This window comes from Canis lupus, chromosome 21, assembly GCF_011100685.1.
Source record: "Canis lupus familiaris isolate Mischka breed German Shepherd chromosome 21, alternate assembly UU_Cfam_GSD_1.0, whole genome shotgun sequence".
NCBI lineage: Eukaryota > Metazoa > Chordata > Mammalia > Carnivora > Canidae > Canis > Canis lupus.
Window position 1 is genome coordinate 40,532,667 of NC_049242.1, and position 22,098 is coordinate 40,554,764.

At 38.6% G+C, this 22,098-nt stretch overlaps 1 protein-coding gene across 3 annotated transcripts in view; it reads left to right on the forward strand.

Moving 5' to 3' along the window:
- Window positions 1–261: 261 nt before the first annotated feature.
- Window positions 262–22,098, forward strand: part of NUCB2 (nucleobindin 2) — a 55,206-nt gene continuing 33,369 nt past the window's right edge. For all 3 annotated transcript variants that reach the window (XR_005375795.1, XM_038569172.1, XM_038569173.1), the window contains exons 1-2: window positions 262–402; window positions 6,270–6,412. The gene's annotated coding sequence lies outside the window, so the exon portion shown is untranslated. The remainder of the gene's footprint in view (window positions 403–6,269; window positions 6,413–22,098) is intronic.

The window sequence follows — 22,098 nt, forward strand, 5'->3', positions numbered from 1 at the left end:
TCTCCGTCCTGATCCGGGGTCAGCACCTCACCCGCCCCAATTCGGCTTCGCAGGCTTCTGCACGAAAGCTCGGGAAGGAAGGGGCGCGGCCTCCCCGCCTGCGCCGCCGAGCGCCACGTCTCTCTCGGGTCAGGCTCCTCCGCGCTCGGCTTCCACGCCGCCGGTCTCTCCGCCAGCGGGCGCGGCCTCGTCTGCGCCCCCGCCAATCGGCAACGCCCGAGGTGCTCCGAGGGCCAATCAGCGGCGGGCGAGGGGGCGGGGACTGTCGCCACGGCAGCGGAGAGGCGGGAGCGCGCGGGCCGCGGAGGCGCGGAGCGCAACCGCGGGCGGGGGGCTGGAGAGGCGGGTTCCCGCCCTGCGCGCGCGCAGCAGGCTGAGCCCGGAGCGCCGAGCCCCGGCTAGGTGAGGCCGGGGGCGGGCGGTGGGCGCGGGTCAGCGCGGCGGGAGGCTGGGGCGGGTCCCGAGATAGGGCTCGGGGCTCCGCCTGCCCTACCCTGCGGGGAGAAGCGCGAGGGGGAGCCTCACGGTGGGCGGGCGCCGGTGGAGGGGCGCTTCCAGTTGCAGCCTGAGGCATGGGGTCCCCCCTTTCCCACTCCACTCGCAGCAGGGCACCCGGGTGTTCTTTGCGGGGTAGGTGGAGGTGGAAGGCTCTTGGCGGGGTGCAGGCGTGCAGGTCTGGGTCCTGCACACTAGGTGGGTGCAGACCCCCAGACCTCAGCAGGGTCCAGCCTCGCCTAGGCAGGCAGGTCGATGGATGGGGTGAGGGAGGTGCCCTCTGAGAAGAGGGGTGCACCCACCGGCTTCCTGCTGATGCACCCACCGCCCCCCCACCACCCCCACCACCCCCCCCCCCCATCCCCACCACCTCCCTCCGCGCGCTCCCGCCAAACTAGGCCTGCGAATCCTGCTCTCCTGCACCCGGGTTAAGCCGGCAACCCTTGTCACTTAGAGAAAGTTCGTGTCAGGTGTGCTATTGTCTTCCCTTAAGGGAGAAATGCTTGCTGTGAAATGAGCATTTTCTGTTTCTTTTCTCTCTCTCTCTCTCTTTTTTTTTTTTCTCTTTCTGTTTCTGAGTCGGTACTTCCTTGTTGCATTTCGCAAATGGTAACTCAGCGAACAGAGGTAGACTTCGTTGTGGTTGGTGCTGGGAAGTGGTCTCGGTTGGCAATTATTTTACAATATCGAGACAGAGACAGGAGCAGGGAGACAGGGAGAGGAAGAAAGAAGGGGGAGGAAAATACGAACATGACCCATTGAACCATTATTCTGGTTTCTGGGAGACAGAACCTCTTGAGATGCTGAGTGTCCACTAAACTCTTAAATTGGATAATGTACGTTTACACAACTGCGTAAGTAAGTGCTCCCATCTAAGCCTTTTATTAAGGCTATTAAGTCCCTGGGTGAACATGAACGTCAACCACCTACTATTATTATCTTGGCTAAAAAGGGGGGAAGAGGGAGATTAAATGCAAATATTTCTGATAGTCAATTCTGTCTGAAGGAGATTCTGGACTTTTTCTAAAGAATTGATAAACAGGGCAGCCCTGGTGGCACAGCGGCTTAGTGCCCCCTGCAGCTCGGGGCGTGATCCTGGGGACCTGGGATCGAGTCCCACGTCAGGCTCCCGGCCTGTGTCTCTGCCTGTGTCTCTGCCTGTGTCTCTGCCTCTCTCTCTCTGTCCCTCTGCCTGTGTCTCTGCCTCTCTCTCTCTGTCTCCCATGAATAAATAAATAAAATCTTAAAAAAAAATAAAAAAATAAAGAATCGATAAACACATGAGCGTTGAGAGTTGTATGTTGGCAAATTGAATTTAAAAACAATCATGCTGAGAAAGGGAAAGAATAGAAAAAAATGCTGAGATAGTGCTTTAAGGAATTTGTTAAAAGTAGTATGGTTAGTATGGTTAATAGATTGGGATCTAATATGCAAATATTTCTGATAGTTTTGTTTGAAGGAGATTCTGGACTTCTGTAAGAATTGAAAGAATTGATGAGACATTTGCTTTAAGGAATATGTTAAAGGTAGTATGACTAGTGGTATAATAGATTTGGATTCTATAACCTATAGCTTCTTTAGATTTATTTAAAATTTTGTTTCTTAGGGCCTTTCCTGATGAATTTTGTTGAATAATTAGGCAATATCCAGATTCTTGCATCATGTCCCTGATAGAAATTACCTCAGGATTCACCCTGTTTGAAGCTGAATGTGGGTTCTTGTTCTACAAAACTTGATCAGCAAGTTCAACAAATGCTGAACAAACAAATGTCTCAACAAATATTCCTCAGTTAATAAGGCCCAAAATTCCAAAAAAAAAAAAAAAAAAGAGAAAGAAAGAAAAGAAATTCAGGATGAGAAATCTCAAATACTATTACTCTTGTGATTGGGGTGAACATGGAAACTTTGGTTTCTCATCTTGTTCTTTAATCTCTACATGATCTGCTCTAACTTTCTAGTGAAAAATTTATTTCTTCCTCCTTGTGGTTACTCATGCTGTTCTCTTCCAGCAATCTTAAAGCTATCTTGCCAGGGCGGAGGTCCCTTACCCTGCTTGTCCTTGGTACTTACTGTTCAACTTTCACCGAGTTGATTTGTGCTCTGTAAATACCGGTTAAAATGAAATGCACAATGCAAACAATGAGGGTACCTTTCAAAACACTAGATATATTTTTTTAAGATTTTATTTATTTATTCATGAAAGACACACACACAGAGAGAGAGAGAGAGGCAGAGACACAAGCAGAGGGAGAAGCAGGCTCCATGCAGGGAGTCTGAGGTGGGACTCGATTCCGGGACTCCAGGATCACGCCCTGGGCCAAAGGCAGGCGCTAAACCACTGAGCCACCCAGGGATTCCCAAAACACTAGTTATTGATCATGGTTGCTAATATAGACAATCAGTACCATGATCAATACCAGCGTCTCTTTGTTTCGGATATGTTGTGTATCTCTATAGATACAGCCGGTTAATTTTGGTATTTAGAATAATGTTAAGTTGTTTTCCACTTTCTAAGGGCCCTTTTGATGACTGAGGAAAATACCCTTTTTTAAGTATTGGATAGCTGGAGGAATCAAATGTAAGATTTTAAGATTTTATTTATTTATTTATTTATCAGAAAGAGAGAGGCAGAGCCGGATGTGGGACTCCATCCCAGGTCTCTAGGATCAAGCCCTGGGCTTAAGGGGGCGCTAAACCGCTGAGCCACCCAGACAGCCCCCCAAATGTAGGATTTTAAAATGTATTGTGAGTAATCCTTGAAGTAGATAATCTTTTAAGTATTGTAATTGAGTTGACTGTATTCGGTATGATAGACAATTAGCTTTTTGAATATCCAAAGGTCTAGAAGGAGGACATTGGTTATTTTTATGTTTGGTATGTGCAATTAGTTTATACACTTAAAAAATAGGCTCCTAACAATTTTAATTAATTTATTTAAGGAAAAAATCTCATCTTAATACTTATTGATTTTCGATGCAAAGTTAAAAACAAAAACAAAAACCATGAAATGGTGAAAATTACACTTGGTTAGAATTCTATGGCCGGATTCCAATCCTGGCTCTGTCAAATAATTTTGACCAGGTTGCTTAGCTTCCTTATGCCTTATAACCTTTTGTAAAAGTTGGATCTGAACCAAACCACCTCTGAGATAATTTCTTTTTTTTTTTTTTCTTAAAGATTCCATTTATTTATTCATGAGAGACACACACACACACTCAGAGGCAGAGACACAGGCAGAGGGAGAAGCAGGCTCCATGCAAGGAGCCCAATGTGGGACTCGATCCCGGGTCTCCAGGATCACACCCTGGGCTGCAGGTGGCGCCAAACCGCTGCGCCACCGGGGCTGCTCTCTGAGATAATTGCTGGCCCCAGAATTCTGTTTTAAAAATTTTAAAGCAACCTAAGTGGAAATTGAGATAGCAGTTGCATGCTTTTATTTTTAGCAGAGCTTTTTAAAAACTTTTTGTTATTTTTTTAATTTGGCAGAGCTTTTTGACATATTGTATTTTAGTTTTCCAGAGTATAGTATATATGAATAATGGAGACATTGTAATTTTAAGAATTTTGTTTATTGAGTGATACAGATGAGAAACCAGTATCTACTGTCTCTAAGCCTATTATCAAGGATACTGCAACCAATTAAGATTGAAAAAAAAAAAAAGGCAATATGATGGTTTTCTTGGTTGGTGTCCTTTTATACAGATACGAGCATCAGAGGCATTAATATTTATATTTGGAGTCCAGCTCAGCTGGTCATATATTTAATACTTTAGTTTGAATCTTGGTTTCCTGTGGACTCTCAAAAAAAAAAACATTTTTTTTTTTTTAAATTAAGTAATCTCTATGTACTAGGTGAGGTTTGGCCTCACAACCCTGAGATAAAGAGTTGCATGCTCCATCAACTGAGCCATCCAGGCACCCCAGTATCTATACTAATGTCTTCGTACATGGAAGAATTGGAGTCTAGCTCAGCTGGCCATGCATGTAATTCTTTCTTTCTTTTGAAGAGGACATTTTTTTAAAAGGTTTTATTTATTTAGTTCATGAGAGACACACAGAGAGAGGCAGAGCCATAGGCAGAGGGAGACGCAGCATCCCTGCAGAGAGCCTGATGTGGGACTCGATCCCAGGACCCCGGGGATCATGACCTGAACTGAAGGCAGACACTCAACCGCTGAGCCACCCAGGTGTCCCTGTGACACTTTATTTTGAATCCTGCTTTCCTGTAGTGAACTCTTGTTTTTAAGGGAAAAATGGAGTGGAGTACCAGGGTACTTGTCTCCCTCATCACTGCTGCCATTGAGAAACTCAGAAGCTGTTTATTTTTCTCCACCCTACTCCTTTTCACTATTAGAATTATGACATTGACAACGAGGAGAAGCAACCAAGGTTTCCTGGCCAAGGGCAGTGCCTTGGAGAAAGAAACCTGGGACTCTTGTTTTAAATCCCAAGGAGGAAGAGATTGTATTGCTCTTTATGTATTCTTTTCATTGGCCTACAGCTGCATCAGGACTTTGGCTGTGGCAAGTAGGAGAGCTCTAATGCAGCCTTTTCAAAAATGACATTTAAAGGTTGTAGTCAAACTGGTATACTGCTTTTTAGTTCTGTAACTTTGCGTGTTTATAGAACTGATTTTCATTATTTTATTTAAGATTTTATTTATTTATTCATGACACAGAGAGAGAGAGAGAGGCAGAGACCTAGGCAAAGGGAGAAGCAGGCTTCCTGCAAGGAGCCTGATGTGGGACTCGATCCTGGATCCTGGGATCACTCCCTGAGCTGAAGGCAGATGCTCAACTGCTGAGCCACCCAGGTGTCCCAGATTTCATGATTTTATACAGCTGTTTTACTTTCAAGACTGAAGGGTATTAATACTTACTGAGCCATACATTGTGCTAATTACCTTTTATTCATTCTTGTTTTCAGCCAATCAAAAACTTATGAAGAAGCATTAGTTCAGTTTATAGGTAGGAAGATTGAGAATCAGAGAGGCAAATAGCTTGCCAGTAAATGGGAGTGGTAAGGATTCAATCTGCTGTGTATTTTTGACCATGCTGTGTTAATAAGAGTCATATGCCTTTTTGACATAGAAAATGTGTATAATCACTCTCCTGTTTTAGATAATTTTATGTAAATATATCATAAAAAGAAAGAAATATGTGTTCCTAAAATCTGAAGAAATTTAATTTGCTTATTTTCTTTATAGATTTCTTAGAAATAATTCATTTTGTTCACCAGTGAGTTTGCACATGAGCCAACTGCCTTGTATTTTACAGTTAGGCACTAGGGTTTCAAAGAAGAAAATTTGAGCTGTTTTGCTTTATTACTACTGATCTCTGTGACTAGGACTGGGGCCAAGGTTAGTTTTTTAAAGTAGTGGTAAGAGTAAAGAAAGATTCTACTTAAGGATTTTAAGAAAAATTTCAGTTAAGGATTTAATGGGAAAACTTACCCTATATCTTGATATCTTACTGCTGAGAAAATAAGCTTTCAGTATGAATTCTTATTTATAAGGGGAATGGTACAGTAAATCCTTGGCATAATAAATCAGTATCTTTGTTTATTCTGGTCTTTGATTCTGTTTAATATTTCTCTCTCCCCTCTCCACTGGATTTTGATATAATTTAGTCTCCTTCCACATCATAAAAACTTGGTACTTTTTCTGTTTACAGGATGTGACAAATATATACACTATCATATGCCATTACCGCTGCAATAAGTCTAAGTTTATGTTTATATTTAATCTGTTTTTATTTCATTTTTTTAATATTTAGAACAGTGTTAAGTGAAAAAGCATTGACTTCGGAGCCAAGACCCACCTCTTCACTGATTGGATATTGTGCAAATCATCTTACCTCTCTGGATCTCAGTTGCGTGATCTGTAAAAAGGAGATACAAATTCTTTATCTATCTGAAGGTAAGTGATCAGTTAAGAAAGCAAAAAATAAAAACAGATTTAATGGTGGCTTAAACACACAATATGTAATTTCCCATGTAAAATAATTCTTGAAGTAGGTTGTCTAGGATAAGTGTAATAGCTTCATAAAGTTATCAGGGACCTAAGCTTTTTCCAGTTCTTTGCTCTGCCATCCCTAAAATGTGGCACTGGTCCTTGTAGTCCAAGATAGTTGCCAGTTCTAATCATCACAGCTAAGTCCCGGCAGCAAGGCAAAGACGGAAGATGGGTCCTCTTCCTTTAAGGAGAGTGCCCAAACCAAAGCTCAGGTTACCAGGGAAGCAGGAAAAGGTAGCTGGATGCAGAGCTATCCTGAATAAAATTGGGCTTTTGTTACTGAGAAGGAAGGGAAGATTTGGATATTGGCAGGCAAACAGGAGTCTCTGCCATCATATGGATCTTTTTTTTTTTTCTCTTTCATCTCAGATCTATAAGCTGTGATAACCACTCATAGAAGCTTTGGTAAATGACACAGCTCTGCTCTGATGATTGTCTTCAGAATGAAATAACTTTAATAGATTATGGTGTGTTTTTTTTTTTACTTTTATCTCGTGATTCATTATAGAAGCTTTCCTGTCAATAATTATTAAGTATCTGTTCTGGTTATTACTGTTATTTTTATTATTGAAATATAGCTAACATAGTGACTTAGCAGTTCTATATATTACTCAGTGCTTACTCTAATAAGGGTACTTACTACCTATCACCATATAAGTCATTACACTATTATTATTATTATTATTATTTTAAAAGTATATATTTTTAAAGATTTTATTTATTCATGATAGACACAGAGAGAAGAGAAGCAGAGACAGGCAGGGAGCCCCTTGTGGGACTCGATCCCTGGTCTCTAGGATCATGCCCTGGGCCAAAGGCAGGAGCTTAACTGCTAAGCCACCCAGGCGTCCCCATTTTTAAAGTATTTATTTGAGGGAGGGCAGCAAGGGCAGGGAGAGAAGTAGACTCCACACTGAGCAGGGAGCTGGAGGCAGGACTCAATCCCAGGATCCCAGGATCATGACCTGAGCTGAAGGCAGACACTTAACCGACTGAGTCACTCAGGTGCTCCTACCCTATTATTGACTATATTTCCTGTGCTGCACTTTTCATACTTATTTTTTTGTATTTTTATTTTTATTTATTTTATAACTATGTTTATTATTTTATTTATTTTTTAACTGTAAGTTTATATCTCTTAATTCCCTTCACCTATTTTACCCATTCCTCCACTTCTCTTCCATTTGGTAACCACCAGTTTATTCTTTGTATTTAAGAATCTGTTTTTGTTTGTTCATTCGTTTTGCTTTTTAGATTCCACACAAAAGTGAAATCATATGGGTATGACTTTGTCTGATTTATTTTACTTAGCATAATACCCTCTAGGTATATCCCTGTTGTTGCAAATGACAAGATTTTGCTCTTCTTTATGGCTGAGTAACATTCCATGTTATATACCACATTTTCTTTCTTTTTTTTTTTTATACCACATTTTCTATATCCATTCATCTATCTGTGGACACTGGGGTTGCTTCCATGTCTTCACTATTGTAAATAATGCTGCAGTAAACATAGGGGTGCATATATCTTTTCCAATTAGTGTTTTCATTTTTTTTTTTTTTGAGTAAATACCTGCAGTGGCATTACTGGATCATATACTTTTTTATTTTTAATTTTTTGAGGAACCTTCCTCCTGTTAAATGCACCAACTTACATTCCCACTGACAGTGCAAAAGGGATCCCTTTTCTTTACATTTTGGTCACCACTTGTTATTTCTTATGGATACTAGCTATTCTGATTGGTGTAAGGTGATATCTCATTGTAGTTTTGATTTGTATATCCCTAATGATGAGTGATGTTGAGCATCTTTTCAGGTGTCTGTTGGCCATCTGTCTGTCTTCTTTGGAAAAATATTGTTCAGGTCCTCTGCCCTTTTTTAAATCAGAATTTTTGTTTGTTTTTCTATCAAGTTGCATGAGTTTTTTATATATTTTGGATATTAACTTCTTATTGGGTATATCATTTGCAAATATCTTTTCCCATTCAGCAGATTCCCTTTTTATTTTGCTGATGGATTCCTTTACTGTGCAAAAGCTTTTTAATTTGATGAAATCCCAATAGTTTATTTTTGCTTTTGCTTCCCTTGCCAAAGGAGACATGTCTAGAAAAATATTACTAAAGCTGATGTCAAAAGAAGAGTACTTGTTTTTTTTTTTCTAGGAATTTTATGGTTTTAGATCTGAGATATAGGTCTTTAATCCATTTTGAATTTATTTTTTAATATGACATAAGAAAGTGGTCTAGTTTCATTCATTTGCATGTAGCTGTCCAGTTTTACCAAAACTATTTATTGAAGAGACTATCTTTCCCTCATTGTATATTATTGTCTCCTTTGTCATAGATTAATTTTTTTAAAAGAGAGAGAGTATGCAAGTGGGGTGTAGGGGCAGAGGGAGAGGAGAGAGGGGATCTTTTTTTTTTTTTTTAAAAAGATTTATTTATTTGAGAGAAAGAGAGAATGCATGCATATAAGCAAGGGAGGAGCAGAGGGAGAGGGATAAAAGATCTCAAGCAGACTCCCCACTGAGCACGGAGCCTGATGCAGGCAGGGCTCTATCTTACAACCCTGAGATCATGGCCTGAGCTGAAACTGAGAGTTGGCTGCTCAACCAACTGAGCCATCCAGGCACCCCAGGGTGAGAGAATCTTAAGCAGTCTGTAGGCTCCGCACAAGCCTGACCCGAGGCTATAACCTGAGCTGAAATTAGGGGTCAGATGCTTAACTGAGCCATCCAGGCACCCCTATGGTAAAGTAATTGACCATATGAGTGTGGGTTTATTTTGGGGCTCTGTATTCTTTCTTCCTTTCTTTTTCTTTCTTTTCTTTTCTTTCTTTTCTTTTCTTTTCTTTTCTTTTCTTTTCTTTTCTTTTCTTTCTTTCTTTCTTTCTTTCTTTCTTTCTCTTTCTTTCTTTCTTTCTTTCTTTCTTTCTTTCTTTCTTTCTTTCTTTCTTTCTTTCTTTCTTTCTGATTTTATTTATTTGAGAGAGAGAAACAGATAACAGAGATGGTGAGAGTGTACAAACAAGGAGGAGAGGGAGAAGCAGGCTCCCTTATGAGCAGGGAGCCTGTTGTAGGGTTTGGTCCCAGGACCCTGGGATCATGACCTGAGCCAAAGGCAGACCCCTTAACCCACTGAGCCACTCAGCAGCAACCCCCTTTTTTTTTCCTTAAATATTTTATTTATTTATTTGAGAGAGAGGGAGAGAGAGAAAAAAAAAACATGAGCAGGGGGAAGGGGCAGAGGGAAAGGGAGAAGCAGACTCCCCGCTGAGCATGAAGCCTGATGCAGGGATCAATCCCAGGACCTTGAGATCATGACCTGAACCAAAGGCAGCCATCTAACTGACTAAGGTACCCAGGCACTCCTGGGCTCTGTGTTCTGTTCTACTGATTTATGTGTCTGTTTTTGTGTCAATACCACACTGTTTAGATTACTGTAGCTTTGTTCTGTAGCATAAAAATCTGGGATTGTGATACTTCCAGCTTTGTTCTTCTTCTCAAGATTGCTTTGGTGGGGTGCCTGGGTACTCTGTGCTCAGCTCAGAGTCTGCTTGGGATTTTCCCTCTCCCTCTCTTTCTACCCTTTCCCCTGGCTCTCTATCATTCTCTAAAATTAAAAAAAAAAAAAGAAAAGAAAAAAAAAAGAAAAATGAAAAGATTGCTTTGGCAATTCAGAGTCTTTTGTGGGTTAATACAAGCTTTAGGATTATGTTCCAGTTTTCTGAAAAGTACTATTGTTATTTTGATAGGGATTGCACTGACTCTGTAGATTGCTTTGGGTAGTATGGACATCTTAACAATATTATTTCTTCCAATCCAAAACTGGTATCTCTTTCCATTTGTTTGTGTTGTCTTCAGTTTCTTTTCTTTTTTTTTTTTTTTTTTTTTTTTTTAATTTTTATTTATTTATGATAGTCACAGAGAGAGAGAGAGAGACAGAGACACAGGCAGAGGGAGAAGCAGGCTCCATGCACCGGGAGCCCGATGTGGGATTCGATCCCGGGTCCCCAGGATCACGCCCTGGGCCAAAGGCAGGCGCCAAACCGCTGCGCCACCCAGGGATCCCATTGTCTTCAGTTTCTTTCATCAGTGTCTTATAGTTTTCAGAGTATGGTTCTTTTCCCTCCTTGATTAATTTTTTTTCTAGCTATTTTATTCTTTTTAATGCAACTGTAAATGGGATTGTAATTTCTCTTTCTGCTACTTTATTCTTAGTGTATAGAAATAACAGATTCCTATATATTGCTTTTGTATCCTGCATCTTTACTGAATTCATTAATCCTAATAGCTTTTTGGTAGAGTCTTTAAGGTTTTCTGGAGTAGAATTCAGTGATTCATCACTTACATACGAGATCCTGTGCTCCTCATGACAAGTGCCCTCCTTAATACCCATCACCTATCTAGCCCATGCCCCACCTCTCTCCATCAACCCTGTTTGTTCTCCGCTGTTAAGAGTCTCATATGGCTTATTTCCTTCTCTCCTTTTTGTCTTTTTCCCCTTTCCATAATGTTCATCTGTTTTCTTTCTTAAATTCCGCATATGAATGAGATCATATGGTATTTGTTCTCCTACTTATTTCACTTAGCATAATACACTCTAGCTTCATCCGTGTCCTTACAAATGATAAGATTTCATTCTTTTTACTATTCCACTGCATATATATACTACATCTTCTTTATCCATTCATTAATTGATAGAAATTTGGCTTTCTCCATGGTTTGGGCATTGTTTATAATGCTGCTATAAACATTGGGGTGCATGTATCCCTTTGAATCTGTGTGTTTGTATCTTTGGGTAAATACCTAGTAGTACAATTGCTGGATCTTAGGGTAGTTCTATTTTTAACATTTTGAGGCACCTCCATACTGTTCTCCAGAGTGGCTACACCAGTTTGCATTCCCACCAACAGTGCAATCCCTTTCTCTGCATCCTCACCAATACCTATTTCTTGTATTGTGAATTTTAGCCATCTGACAATGAGATGGTCATTGTAGTTTTGATTTTGTATTTCCCTGATGCTGAATGGTGTTGAACAACTTTTCATGTGTCTCTTAGCCATCTGGATGTCTTCTTTGTAAAAGTGTCTATTCATGTCATTTGCCCATTTCTTAACTAGTTTATTTGCTTTTTGGGTGTTGAGTTTGATAAGTTCTTTGTAGATTTTGGATACTAACCCTTTAGCAGGTATGTTGCTTGCAAATATCTTTTCCTATTCCATAGGCTGCCTTTTAGTTTTGTTGATTGTTTCCTTTGTTGTGCAGAAGCCTTTTATCTTGATGAAGTCCTGCTAATTAATTTTTGCTTTTGTTTCCCTTGCCTATGGTGATGTGTCTAGTAAGTTGCTATGGTCAAGGTCAAAGAGATTTCTGCCTGTGTTCTCCTTTAGGATTTTGATGGTTTCCTATTTCACATTAAGGTTTTTCATCCATTTTGAATTTATTTTTTGTGTATGGTTTAAAAAAGTGGTCCAGTTTTTTTTTTTATTTTTTTTTTATTTTTATTTATTTATTTTTATTTATTTACTTATGATAGTCACAGAGAGAGAGAGGCAGAGACACAGGCAGAGGGAGAAGCAGGCTCCATGCACCGGGAGCCTGATATGGGATTCGATCCTGGGTCTCCAGGATCGCGCCCTGGGCCAAAGGCAGGCGCCAAACCGCTGCACCACCCAGGGATCCCAGTGGTCCAGTTTTTATTCTTCTGCATGTTGCTGTCCAGTTTTCTCAACACCATTTGTTAAAGAGATTGTCTTTTATCCATTGGATATTCTTTCCTACTTTGTTCAAGATTAGTTGACCATAGAGTGGTGGGTCCATTTCTGGGTTCTCTATTCTGTTCCATTGACCTATGTGTATGTTTTTGTGCTGACCATGCTTTCTTGACTACAGCTTTGTAATAGAGCTTGAAATCCAGTGTCGGGGGATCCCTGGGTGGCGCAGCGGTTCGGCGCCTGCCTTTGGCCCAGGGCGCGATTCTGGAGACCCGGGATCAAGTCCCACATCGGGCTCCCGGTGCATGGAGCCTGCTTCTCCCTCTGCCTGTTTCTCTGCCCCCCCCCCCCCGGGACTATCATAAATAAATAAAAATTAAAAAAAAAAAAGAAAGAAATCCAGTGTCATGATGCCTCCAGTTTTGTTTTACTTTTCTGGAATTGCTTTGGCTATTTGTGGTCTTTTGTGGTTCCATACAAATTGTAAAGTTGTTTCTTCTAGCACTGTGAAAAATGTTAGTAGTATTTTGATGCAGATTGCATTAAATGTGTAGATTGCTTTGGGTAGTATCAAATTGCAATTGTGTATTTGATAGGCAACCTTCTACAGTAGATTGGAAGGCCTAGAGGGGAAGAGCCATGTCTATCTTGTTTTTACCCTTGTATCTAACATGTCTGGTACATTGAGGGTACTTAATAAATAGTTGTTAAATTAATATATACAATAGATTAAAGAAAATACACTTCAATTTAAAAGGAAGAAAAGAGAGGGAGAAAAAGATAGATGAAGGAGGAATAGACTACTACAAGATAAGAGAAACAAGCTACTCTCGGTTTTTGTACTTTTAACTCCTCTTACCCATAACCATTCTTTTTAACTATTTCCGGCGTATCTCTTTTTGTGATCAAAACAGGAAGCTATCAGACATACACACACACACACACACACTCCCCCCATGTAAACTTAATTTGGATAACTACTGGTATGAATCAATAGTTAAAAATCTGCCTGTGTGTATGAATGGACATTTTGATTTGTTGGAGACAGGAGAAGAGAGGTAAGCTTCCTTTTAGGATTTGGAAACTATTTTCTATCTATGGAATGGTAGAAGAGGTTTCAGAATTCTGCTTACTTTGTATTTTGGCCTGAGGATCTGATGCCCTTGGGTGCAGTGCTTTCCATGCAGTCTTAAGATCATCATCTGATTTAGAATTTCAGATCATTCAACTTTAGAGCATAAATTATCTGCCTGTGATGGTTGGATCAGTCTACTGTTTCAGCACAGTTCCACCCAGGGTCTTCCTTCAATCTCTTCTTATGGAAGAAGAAGGTGATAAAGCAAAGGAGGCCATTCTCACTGAGCAGATATTGGAAGAAAAATAGATTAGTTTCCCCATCTTCCCATTGCCTCTCCTTATACTTCATCTGTCCTTATTTTGTATGGATGTTTTGCATATTATCTGGTTTATGAAAATCTATAAACATGTATCTAATACATTTGACATTATCTTGGTATTTAAAGAAATTTTTATGTCATTACTTTTCTACCTAATATGCTAGAATATTTTCCACTTCTTTTTTTAATTAAAAATTAAAAAAAATTTTACTCATAAGGGACACAGAGAGAGAGGCAGAGACATAGGCAGAGGGAGAAGCAGGCTCCCCAGGGAGAGCCCCACGTGGGATTCCATCCCAGGATCCTGGGATTGTGATCATGACCTGAGCCGAAGGCAGATGCTAAACTGCTGAGCCACCCAGACTCCCCTCCACTTCTTTTGTTCTGATAATAGTTAATATTCTTGAGCCCTTATTGAAAAGTAAATGGTTTAACAGAAAGAAAAAAAAACCCAAACAAAAGAACAGATTCTTAAATATAGAGAACAAACTGGTAGTTACCAGAGGGGAGGTGGGTGGGGGGATGGGTGAAATAGGTAAAGAGGATGAAGAGTACATTGATCATGATGAGCATTAAGTAATGCATAGAATTTTTTCTTGTAATGCATAGAATTGTTGAATCACTATATTATACTCCTGAATTTAATAAAACATGGTATGAATTATACTGGAATTAAAAAAAATTTTTTTAAATAAGTAAATGTCTTAATAAACTTTAGATTTGAATAAGTTAATTGCCCTAATTATTTCTAGAATAAATACTAAAAGATTAGAAACTATTAGAAGGAGAAAAATATTTTTTAAATTCTCCACTAATAAAAAAGAAAAAAAGCGGGACACCTGGGTGGTTCAGTGGTTAAGCATCTACCTTTGGCTCAGATCATGATCCTTATCCCGGGATCCTGGGATTGAGTCCCGCATCAGGCTCCCAACAGAGTGCCTGCATCTTCCTCTGACTGTGTCTATGCCTCTTATGAATAAATAAATAAAATCTTTAAAAAAAAGAAAAAAAAGGCAAGAAAGGAGAGGAAGTAAATATTAAAGAGGCAGGATAAATAGAGAATCTGAAAGAAGATGGTAGATTTAAAACCTGATAAGTTATTTCACTGACTCAAAGACTTCACTGATATTAAGACATACCAATATGTATCATAGAAAAGAATCCTGACAATTAAACTATAAGACTATGCTTTGTCACTTACAACTTCATTTACTGTTTGCTGAAAGTGCATTTTTATTATTTATTATTTTTTTATTTTTATTTTTGAAAGTTTGCGTGTAGATCTTTTTTTTTTTTATTAAAGATTTTATTTATTTATTCATGAGATACACACACACAGAGAGAGAGGCAGAGACACAGGCAGAGGGAGAAGCAGGCTCCATGCAGGGAGCCCGATGCAGGACTCGACCCCGGGTCTCCAGGATCACACCCTGGGTTGGAGGCGGCGCTAAACCGCTGAGCCACCCAGGCTGCCTATGAAAGTGCATTTTTAGATTCACGTAGACATAGAGATTTTTCTCACATCACTTTGGGCATATATAAAGTGGTTAAAGTATTCCTAAGACTTTTGCATATTTATAATCTGATTTCTTTTGAAACATTTTCTTGATTCAGACTTGTCAATGTCTGTGTTTTTCTGCACATTGTTCTTTCTGCTATGGAGGCTGAGGGTGATTTTCTTCTGGGAAATTCTTCAAGTCCCTTTGCCTGCAGTTTCTTCTAACCCTCACACTCATTTAGCAAGCTTTGATACCAGTGCTTTCTTGAGGGTGACTACGGAAAGTTTTCAGATACATCTTCTAGTTTGTTGACTGCAACACTGAAGATTGCAGTGGTCTATACATGGTATCAGGAATAACATCAGGTTGTGTTACTTTTTAGGCATCCTGTTCTTTAAATATTCAAATACATGGCCTTACAATGTATCAAGAACTAGACTAATACTTAGCAGGTTATGGAGAGCTCTTGGACATTCAAACCAGATTTAGCCAGCCTTCTTTTAGCTCAGCCATCATCCATCCCCTGCCATCCCTTCTCCCTCACCCTTGTATGCATACAATAACATTTTTCGGGTAATTATTTTGTAGTTGAAAATTTATTTATTTATTTATTTATTTATTTTTTTTGTAGTTCAAAATTTAATATGGCAGCAACTTTTGGCCATTGACATTTATGCATAGTGTTACAGTGATATGCTACTTTCTAACTCATTCTCAGGGTATCAGTCTTGTTAGACTTTAGCATTGGTGTACCATTTTAAGCTATTTAAAGGAACATCAGGATTTTGTTAGCATTTTCTATTGACCAACTCAACTTTGTTTTTTTCCTCAAAATTCATGGAAGGTATGCTTCCATAGCTATGCTATGCAAATTGTTATTTGTCTTAACCATGCATGAATCCATCAAATCAGTCTCATATTCTATAAAATTTAAAAAAAATTCTTGGACGCTTAATTAGTTTCTAATATCTTCATTTGCATTGTTTGGCTACTCAATGGTAATCTTATTGCATCTCAGTTACAAAGTATAACACAGTTTTATCTGCTTGTGGTATCTTTCTGTCTAAAGTCAGGTAAAGCACTTAGTTCTTTACGAGAAAGCATAAAGTTGCTATTATTCCTTTATCACCAAATATTTGCATGACTAATATCAACTGCATCATTTCTATGCTTACAAAATAACTATTTCAATGCCAAATCATAATCCTCTTCAAAGACATTTAAAATGGCGATTAAACTCAATTTCTGAAGTACTAACGGTCAAAACTCAATCTGAAGAAATGGGAGTATGAATAGGTATGATAATTTTCATGTGCAGACAATAAAGATTATGTTGCTATTGCCACTTGGTGAATCATAATTTTAATATTCAATTAAATGAAAAACACTCTTTGATCTCTGAGATGTTAAACTCAGGAAACTGCATTTTGGAATTGCTTAAATACATTATCAGTAATTTGATTAAATATAAACCGAGAAAATACTCCAGTTATAAGACAGAGATCATTAGTCTGGATTAAAAAGTGTGTATCTCCACACACTAATCAAAAGAAAACTAGTTTAGCTATAGTACTACCAAATAAAGACCTTAAGGCAAGTTAGGGTATAAGAGTGACTCAAATGTGATAAAAGACAGCTACCAGAAAGCTAGAAATGCTTACATTTGTATACATTTAATAACATAGCCTCAAAATATTTACATAAAATTGACAGAATTATAAGGAAAACAGATGTCTAAAATCATACCATAAGATTTTTATTTACTTTTTAGTAATGATAGTTTAAGCAGACAAAAAATCATTAAGAATATAAATATTGGAGGGGCACCTGGGTGGCTCAGTTGGTTAAGTGTCTGACTCTTCATCTCAGCTCAGGTCTTGATCTCAGGGTCATAAGTTCAAGCCCCACATTATTAGGCTCTACACTCTTTTTGAAAAAAAAATATATATATAAATATTGGATGATTATGAAAAGTGAATGGCTAGTTTATACTTCCATATTTCTACAGGTTAATGATGGTTTGTAAATTGTATTTGTTCTTTTTCTTATGTTCACATTTTTTATAGGCTCACACATTTTTTGCTGTTTTTCATTATTGTTTTAAAAATTGAAATTTGATTAATGTATCACAAAATTCACACTTTTAAGTGTAGGATTTTAGTATATTGACAAGATTTTACAACTATCACTATTCTCTAATTTTAGGACATTTTTATTACCCCAAAAAGGAACTCCATACAAATTAGCAGTCATTTCTCTCTCTCCGCACCCCCATAGTCCTAAACAACCATTAATCTACTTTCTTTCTCTATGGATTTGCTTATTCTGGACATTAAATATAAATAGAATCATATAGTATATTTCTTTTTTGCAACTAGTTGTATTTATTTTGAATTAGTTCTGTTGTATTTGATTTGAAAACAAGCAAATTTCTCCTTGAAATCTCAGTCTTTGTCCTCTAAAATATCAAAAATTGAAACTGCTTTTGGGGGACACCTGGGTGGCTCAGTGGTTGAGTGTCTGCTTTCGGCTCAGGGTGTGATCCTGGAGACCTGGGATCGAGTCCCACATCGAGCTCCCCTCATGGAGCCTGCTTCTCCCTCTGCCTGTGTTTCTGCCTCTCTCTCTGTCTCATGAATAAATAAATAAAATCTTAAAAGAAAAAAAAGAAAAAAGAAACTGCTTTTGGTTTTGAAATGGCAGTCACAATTCATTATCTCCTTCCTGCAAAAGTAAAAATAAATCAAGCATGAATGAAATACAAGTCTGGCAATCTCTAAGCCTGAAATCAAGGAGGAATTTCCTTCCAGAAGCAAGATGTAAGTTTTGTGAGAGGGCACCCTATATCCAAAGAGTTAAATGTTTCTGGCTTTACCTCATTTTTACTGTACGTAGATAGGAAGTTTCTTTGGTAGGTGTTTTTTGTGTTCTTTTATCTCAGTACCTAGATCGTCTTGCTCTGCCAATGTTATTTTAAACTGGCTGAATAAGCAATATTTAGTTTAAAAGCACTTATAAATCATATACCTTAATCATGTCATACAATTCGTGTGAATGCAAGCAAATTTATTAGCATTTCTCTTTTTTAAGTTTTTTGTTTGTTTGTTTTTTTAAGAGAGAGGGTAGGGTGGGGGGTGGGTGTGGGTGGATGAGGCAGAGGGGGAGGGACAAGCAGACTCCTCCCTAATCAGAGAGCCTCATGCGGACTCCATCCCAGGACCCTGAGATCATGATCTGAGCTGCTGGCAGATGCTTAACCAACTGAGCCACCCAGACACCCCATCATTTCTGGTGATGCAACAGAAAAAGTTCTGTAATAAAAAGAAAAAACTGGTGATAGAATTTAAGAGCTTAAAGAATACTGAGATCTAGTTAAATTCCCCTTTAAAAAAATCCATTATTTTTAAAAATAAGAAAACAAGCAGGGAAAGTTAATTGACCTATGATCTCATAGCAAGTGAATGGTGTAGCTAGAATTAGAACGTAGATCTAAATTTAATTTTGCCTTACTCTTCTTAGATATAACACCCATTTTTCTGTTCCTTGAGGACCTAAATTTACTCTTCAGATAAGCATTTCTTTTGTTTCTCTTTGGAGAGCGGTTTGTGAATAATAGAGCAAAGGGAAGCAGTATGTTTTCAAATGTTGGCATGCATCAGAATCACCTATAAGGCTGTGAAAATGGATTATGCCCCTCCCTCCCCAATTCTCCAATTTAGAAGTCCCATGTTAGGCTCCACACTCTTTTTGAAAAAAAGAATATAAATGTTGGATGATTATGAAAAGTGAATGACTGGTTTATACTTTCATACTCAGTAGGAAGCCTTGGTAATTTGCATTTTAACAAACTCCCAGGTAATGCTGCTGCTGCTGGCCCAGGGATCCTACTTTGAGAACCTCTGCTTAAAAACAGTCATAGGCTTTGGAGTTAGTCATTCCTAGGCCCAAACTTTGCTATATGACTTACTCCTCTGTGACCCAGATTAGGTTTTTTAACTTCTATGTCTCAGTTTCCTGTATTTTAAAATGAAGGTAATAATATTTATTTCACAGAGTGCTTGTAAGAATTAATTACTTAATATAAAAAAAATTAAGCATACTGCTTAGTACATAGTAAACACTCTATTGATGGTTTCTATTATTATTTTTTAATAAGTCTGGATTCCAAATGAAAGTTAATGAACTGTAAACTCAGTTAATGTATTAGAGTAGATACCCAGAGACTTTTTTGATACTTAGTTATTTTGAGACTCTGGGATGTGTGTATGGGCATGCAGGTGTGCAGACACACATTCATATGTACAAATATATTGCTCTCTTGGGGCACCTGGGTGGCTTAGTGGTTGAGCATCTGTCTTCAGCTCAGGTAGTGATCCTGGGATGGAGTCCTGCATCAGATTATTTGCAGGGTGCCTGCTTCTCCCTCTGCCTGTGTCTCTGCCTCTCTCTCTGTCTCTCATGAATAAATAAATAAAATCATTAAAAAAAAAACCCTATATTCCTCTCTTGACTTGCCTTATCATTTATGGGAAACTTAGCAGAACAGTAAGAGAAGAAGAGACAAATTGCAAAAGGAATTGTACCTCCAAGATTTGATTTAACTATAATTTACTTTTATTAATCTCAGACTTCTATTGTATATTGAAGTAAATGTAGACACTATTTTTAAAAAGAGCATATTTCGGGAACCCTGGGTGGCGCAGCGGTTTAGCGCCTGCCTTTGGCCCAGGGCGCGATCCTGGAGACCTGGGACCGAATCCCACGTCGGGCTCCCGGTGCATGGATCCTGCTTCTCCCTCTGCCTATGTCTCTGCCTCTCTCTCTCTCTGTGATGTGACTATCATAAATAAATAAAAATTTAAAAAATAAAAAACATAAAAAATAAAAAGCATATTTCAAAATATGTGACAGCTACCAATTGCTGAGACAGAACTGCTTATTAATTTCCCTGTGTGTATATGTGTTATGTAGTAAAAGGAGAAGAGTCTAAGGGACGTTGGAGGTACTGTGCATGGAGGGGAAGAGTTTATGTGAAAGATTCTTCTAAACTCTGGATTGACTATATCCAGGGCTAGTCACAGTTCTTAAGGAGGTCTTCAAAATGAAGTTACAGAGGTAAATCACTCAGCTGACTTTCGGTATGCACAATATAGAAAGGCTATTCAAATAATGCCAACACTTATTCGTTTTCCAACTAGATGTGTACCTTATTAGGAGCCATGGAGACTCAATTAAACTTTATTTATTTAAATTATTTAATTAATTTATTCATGAGAGAGACACACACAGAGAGAAGCAGAGACACAGGCAGAGGGAGAAGCAGGCTCCCTGTGGGGAGCTCGATGTGGGCCTCCATCCTGGGACTTCAGGATCACGTCCTGAGCTGAAGGCAGACGCTCAACCACTGAGCCACCCAGGCATCCCTCAATTAAACTTTAGAAATTGTGTAGAAGACATCAAAGTTGACTTGAGAAATTAAGTCATAATTTGGGCTTTTGGGGCCATTATTGCACTTGAGACTATTATCCTTTTTTTTTTTTTTTTAAAGATTTTTATTTATTTATTCATGAGAGACACAGGCAGAGGCAGAGACATAGGCATAGGGAGAAGCAGGCTCCCTGGAGGGAGCCTGATGTGGGACTTGATTCCAGGACCCTGGGATCATACCCTGAGCCAAAGGTAGACGTTCAACCACTGAATAATCCAGGTGCCCCTAGACTATTATCTTTCTTTCTTTTTTTTTTCAGTGTTTTTTTTTAATTTTTAAATTTTTTTTTTTTTTTTTTTTTTTTTTTTAATGATAGTCACACACACACAGAGAGAGAGGCAGAGACATAGGCAGAGGGAGAAGCAGGCTCCATGCACCGGGAGCCCGACGTGGGATTCGATCCCAGGTCTCCAGGATTGCGCCCTGGGCCAAAGGCAGGCGCTAAACTGCTGAGCCACCCAGGGATCCCGACTATTATCTTTCTTAATGCTCATTTGGTCAGCCTATAGGCAGGGACCCACAGGACTTGCAAAGGTAACAAAAATTTCAATTCAGAGTTTTAAAAAAATCAGCTAACTCAGTGATACTTAATTTTTTAAAAAAGGTAAAGATAGAGCCAATAAATACATGTTAAAATGCTTCACCTTTTAACCAATGAAATGCAAATCAACATCAAAACGAGACACCACTTCATGCCTAGTAAGTTGGCTATAATAAAAAAGATGGACAATAACACATGTTGGTGAGAATGTGGAGAGATTGGAAGCCTCATATATTGCTGATGAGAATGTAAAATGGTGCTATGGTAAATAGTTTGACAATTCCTCAAAAACTTAAACATGGAGTCACGAAGTTGACCCAAAAATTCCACTCCTTGATATATAACTGAAAGAACTGAAAACATAGTAACACAATAACTTGAACACAAATGTTCATAGTAGCATTAATCAAACCAGCCAAAAAAAGTAGAAACAACCCAAATGTCCATCAGCTGATGAATTGATAAACAAAATGTAGTATATATAAAAGCCATACAAAAGAATGAAGTACTGATTCATTTCACAACATGATTGGACCTTGAAAATAGAGCGCTAAATGAAAAAAGCCAGATACAAAAGGCCGCATGTTCTATGATTCCATGTATATGAAATGTCCACAGTAGGCAAGTCTTAACAGATTGAAAGTGGATTAATGATTGTCAGGGGTTGGAAGAATGAGGGAATGGGGAGTGACAGTTAATGGTACAGGGTTCTTTTTGGAGTGATGAAAATATTCTAAAAAATTAGATCATGGTGATAATTGAACAATCTTGTGAATATACTATAAGTCTCTGAATTGTACATTTTAAAAGAGTAAGTTTTGTGATGTGTAAATTCTATCTCAAAAATAAAAACCAAAAATAAAATATACACCCGTAGTGGGCATGAAGCGTGGATGAGAAAGAAACTTCAGTTATAAAAAAATAATTGTAGGAAGAGGAGGTGATTCATGG